The sequence below is a fragment of the Haliotis cracherodii genome, unplaced genomic scaffold, assembly GCF_022045235.1.
Source record: "Haliotis cracherodii isolate W230 unplaced genomic scaffold, xgHalCrac1.p SCAF_19, whole genome shotgun sequence".
Lineage (NCBI taxonomy): Eukaryota > Metazoa > Mollusca > Gastropoda > Lepetellida > Haliotidae > Haliotis > Haliotis cracherodii.
In genome coordinates this window covers 3,389,573-3,395,572 of record NW_027266274.1, presented here as the reverse complement: position 1 = coordinate 3,395,572, position 6,000 = coordinate 3,389,573, and positions in this window count along the sequence as shown.

Below are 6,000 nucleotides of genomic sequence, written 5' to 3'. Positions count from 1 at the left end.
GAGTCATGTTTGTTCATAGTGTTATAGATGCCAATTTGCTTAAAGGGGGATCAGGCTAGCTAATTTGATTGAAGCCATACAAATCCTACTCTATTTGTCTGCATGTTCAATATGTATAATATATATTTATCTAGCAGCTGATGTTTACTCTTATTGCATGCAGATAACGTATCAGTTTGTCACAAGTCACTGATTACAACGTCTAGACCTAGCCTGAAAAATTGGCATCAGATCGTGAAGCATAGTATCGCTTTTAAACTATTATGAACAGTAGGGAGTCGCCACATCAGGTGTCCATAATAACGTTCAATATTATTTTTCCGCTTCCATTTTGTTTTCCTGAGGCTGAACCGCGACCATCTGGATTCGCGGCACCATATATCAAACGATATATAGGATGATATCCTTTCTACATATTCTCAGACTAAAAGGTATCGGCCTGGCGGTCGTTCTCCACGAGGATCCGAATCGTTGAAGCCTTCCCCGTCAACTGTGGCCTCCTAGGCTCTGTAGTGTACTCACCACCTATCATCCATCAGGAGTGTTAAACCTAGGTGATATCTACTCATGCGAACAGACATATGCTTAAGTGTTAAATTTATTAAGAGGTGAGACATTTATTAAAGGCAGTGTGGAGAGTCTGCTCATAGCATTTGAACTCCCAATATCTATCCAGCATTTTGCGACCCTTTCAAAGTACTGTTTATGACTCCAACTGAAAATGTCTTGTAAGTTGAACCTCAACGCCCCCAAGCCTCTGCAATCCCTAAAACACACATACAGACAATCGATAAACCACATACACGCCTACAACAAATATGCTATAGTTCCCAAATATATATTTGTCCCTGTCTTCATTAATGTTTTAACTGATTGTGTGATAAAACTTTTAACTGTACAAACACGCAGTAATCACATGTTCATTTGTCTGTATAAATGCTTCTTTGAATTCCTATTTGAATTAAACTCCGTTGGGTTCCTACTCCATCCGTTGTATTCTCTGTATCAGTTTGTATTATACTGTGTAGCTCTCTACGGTATAACAGGTACAGCGACTGGTGCGGATGATTAATATATATGTCCAGGGTGTGCCGACAGGTGTGGGTACGCCCAGAACACAGAATATATCTCATGGGTCTGTTACAAGCCACGGGAACCAGGAAAGCTGACGTCAGCTGAACAGTCAGTTTAGTATGTTCGTGGTGATAACAAGATTTGTTTCAAACGTGGTTGAAAACGGTCATGCATGCGATGAATCAGCAGGAGGTCCTATGATCCAGGCATACTTTACCTCGCATTAACATGAAATATTTAAATTCCTCAACTCACCTTACTCATCTCTTGAAGCAAGTGTGGATGATGATTGATGTTGGTTGGTGCGTGGTTCACTGTCTCTTGAAGCAAGGAAGGATGTGATTGATGTTGGTTGGTGAGTGGTCGAATGTGGCGTGGTGGGTATACTAGTGTATGTTTAGTGTGTGCTTCATTATTGTTAGAACCACGATGGATCTACCAGAATGTTGGTTCGTGCCGAGACCGATGTCTGGGGTGTGATGAGCGAACGATTGAACCACAAGGCAACCAACTAGGTTTAATGTTCCATTCCAGGTGTTTACAGTGAAAGGAAGCGGACAACTGCTGGTAACTTGTTTCCCTCTAGGAATGTAGGGAGCAAATTATATTGGTGCAAAATAGGGTATATCGACAACCATATAAAAGGATATTGTAATCTAGAAATAAAACCACCGACTGTATGGTCACGTAGTGAAACATAACCACATAGACTCCCTCCGTCGCACGTGCATCATATGAGGGTGTCCGCACTGAGGAGAGATATTTCCTCCATTAAACTCGTGTGGGGCATCAACAGCCCACAACCCTGACTGAAACGTTCTCAACCTAACTATGACGGACTGCTTTGGTGATGGAGTTTGTTGCTAACTGAAGGGGTTGCACACAACGTAAAGTGCCTGAATCTCACTGGTGCATAAGCCCTCCTCCTTGTGGTGTTCGTTTTCCCCCCCATCAGAAATGACGTCATCGTCATTTGCATCATGCTTACCTGACAGATTTTTCTTCAAGTTTGGGAAGAGGTGGCCATGTGTTTTCTGCCACATAGCATTTATTCACCTGATGTAGGAGTATGTATATACTTGTTCCCCGTGATAAAGAAGTTGACATTCATAAATTCTCTTCCTTATTGGTCATAAATTCTTTCGGAAGGTAGTCCACCAGTAGGACTCCCAGAATACCGAAACCATCACCCTGCATTCGGAGGAGGAGACGTGAGATGTTTCCACTATTTTGACTTTTGTTTAGTCTCTTGCTGAAAGTGAATTGTTACCCCAAGACGCATCCATGGTCACAGAAGTTCAACAAAATTAGTCTACTTCAAAACGACGTAAAGTCGTATGAGAGATGAACCTTGTGCGTCAGAGGCCTTGTGACCCAGCGTTATGGAAACTGTGTCGTGCCCAGTTCATGATTCCGAATGTTCTCAACTCACTCAGTAAAGACGCCAGCTGTATTGGCTGTGTGACGTGTGGGGAGTCGTTGATCATCCATAATCAAATCATGGATCTTATCAATATTTTCATTAGTGGTGGCAGTTGAAATGTTTTTTTTCACCGTCATGAACTCCACTGCCATCCTCTTAACACTTGCAAAGGAAGGAGCACAATCCCCCAGATGACACCATGTCTGCATGGTTGGCTGTTGGCGATTGTCGATTTCGGTTGGAGATACTTGACGACAGCCATTTTTGCTCATTTTCGTCCGTAAGTCACTTTGATTCGATCAGAAACATGCCAAGGGCAATGAAATGATAATAGGGTTCCACATTTAGAGCGAGATGTTACAACATTTTCTTACTCAGTAAATACACCTTTATCTAACTCAACTTCTCTACAGGCGGCTGCTATTGTTTTCATTTTCTAAACTGATAACTTTGTGACATTCTATTCACTGTTCGAAGAGGAACAGTATATGTCATGTTATTCCATGCGTCTTTTGAATAAAGGTTTGTTCCTGGCTCCGTATATGTAAGTGTTGTGCCCTTCAACAAGACTAACGCCTAGTCTCTGAAAATATGTTATTTTGATAGAACCAAATAAAAATTCAAACGTGAGGCCCAGTGAGATGGGAGATTCAGAACCTTAACCTGGGGAAAATCTAAACTTGCTTTACTTTGGGATAAAGCATTGCAGTAACAGCTGGACGAAAGGGAACATAATATGGATCAGGGACTGTTGACGGTCAACCAAAACAATGTTCTTAGTTGCATGTTCACATGCACGTTTAAAGATAATCAACCATCGCATTTTCCCCAGCTGCATGTACACATGCATTTGTGGCGACAGTCAACCATCGCATTGTTCATGGCTACATAGACACATCCACGTGTATCGACAGTCAAGCATCGCATTGTTCATGGCTACAGAGACACATCCACGTGTATCGACCATCAAGCATTGCATTGTTCAAGGCTACATAGACACATCCACGTGTATCGGCAGTCAAGCATTGCATTGTTCATGGCTACATAGACACATCCACGTGTATCGACAGTCAAGCATCGCATTGTTCATGGCTACCTAGACACATCCACGTGTATCGACAGTCAAGCATCGCATTGTTCAAGGCTACATAGACACAGCACGTGTATCGACAGTCAAGCATTGCATTGTTCATGGCTACATAGACTCAGCACGTGTATCGACAGTCAAGAATCGCATTGTTCATGGCTACATAGACACATCCACGCGTATCGACAGTCAAGCATCGCATTGTTCATGGCTACATAGACACAGCACGTGTATCGACAGTCAGGAATCGCATTGTTCATGGCTACATAGACACATCCACGTGTATCGACAGTCAAGCATCGCATTGTTCATGACTACATAGACACATCCACGTGTATCGACAGTCAAGCATCGCATTGTTCCTGGCTACCTTGACACATCCACGTGTATCGACAGTCAAGCATCGCATTGTTCATGGTTACCTAGACACATCCACGTGTATCGACAGTCAAGCATCGCATTGTTCATGGCTACATTGACACAGCACGTGTATCGACAGTCAAGCATTGCATTGTTCATGGCTACCTAGACACATCCACGTGTATCGACAGTCAAGCATCGCATTGTTCATGGCTACCTAGACACATCCACGTGTATCGACAGTCAAACATCGCATTGTACTGGTTTACATATACATAGCACGTGTTGACAAAGCGAGGGGGCGGATGCATACAGATGTATAGACCGTATACAGCTAAAAACAACGACGAAGAGCGACACATGGCATTGCCCTGATAAACGTCCTTCACTGACCAGACACCGAACGGTGGAGGCCCAGCTGGCTCCTATATGTATACATACACAGGGAACTCAGCACATTATAATTAACATTAGCCTCTACATTTCCAACAAAAAGCTCTGTCCCAACAATTATTTGATATTTTCTCATTAACATAAATGATCTAACGAGGTACATCCTGCTAACTGGGTGACCGGTGGCCAATTACTACTACATTGTCACTGTATTAGTCATTGTCCTTGAACAGGTAATTGCTCTGAAGTGGACGTAGGCGCTGGCTGGTTTCAGGTCTATAACTCTACACTCAACCCTCCAACTTAGTCCTTAGTTAGGTGATAATAGGCGAATTATTTAACATAAGAAACCTCACGATACGTAAGTTCAAAATGTCCGAGAATGCCCCACTGTTAAAACATACCCGGGGCAACCAACAGTCTACAGATACGTGAGGTGGTGGTACTTAGTGATGACTCAACTACACAACACTACCACGTTATCAGGCACGTCGGCATGAGCAGTTAACACGTCATCATCGTCTGTCCAGAAGGCACACGTGACTCCCTCTTCCAGTCAAATGGGCATGAAAATGCAACATTAAATTTAGAAAAGAGTAAAACGTAATTTATTAATTATTTCAATACGCGGACCCAGCGGAGGGGTGCCGAGGTGCACTACTCCGGTCCCCATCTAGTTGGGCATAGTTATCCTTATGACATACAAACATATATTCACGTGAATCATTGAGTAACAAGTCTTTAACAAAAATAAATATGAATATAAATAAAAATAAAATTTGAAAGAGGCTGTGCACCCGCGTGGCGTTTGATTTCTGCACTCATTACCCCCAAAATACGTGTTCAGGTTCTGTGGTGTTATGTAAGAACCGGTCCCAGGCGTTTACAACAAGCGCACACTGACTTATGAAACGAAAGTAAGGTATAGTTGTCGGTATTTATATCAACAAACCTTGCTTTATCAAACACGCGGGGGTTAGCACAGGCTATCAGCTGGCGCTATAAATGTTTGGAGGAAGTCTTGTTGCTACTGACAACGCATCGCAACACGTGACACCGATGCTGTGATTTGGCAAAACTCGGACAAGGATTTAAGACGCTCTGTGAAATTGTGTCAAACCGGATAAGTGAATTTACACGTGACGCTTACGATTAGAGAGGCGGGCTAAACCACGATTGCTCAGTACGTATATTCAGGAATTTTGTCAAGCTTGAAAACACTAAGCCAGTAAGGTAAGTAAGTTTACGTTAAATATGATACTGAGTTTCAATCTGTTTCTGATTTTACTTAACCATGCTCTCTGGGTTGGCAATGTTCAAGGTACATACATATAGACGTTACACTTGACACCATACAGCGCATCGTGTAGTGTCAAATATATATATTCTGCTGTCAAGCCATAACGACCCGCGAGTTGTCACCAACACGATTCTACCTGAGCTCCTAACACATATAAAGTACTCGGTGTTCTCGGTGTACTGGTGATGTGTCCCGCCTTGTGAAACACGTGTACACTGGCCTGTTGGGTCCTGCCATTCGTGTCCTCTGTCCACGATGGAAAAACTGTTGAAACCTCGAGGACAGTCATCCAATATAGTGCGACCGCCTCCGTGGTCTAGTGGTAGAGCATCTGCCCGGAGAGCGAGATTCCGGGGTTCGATG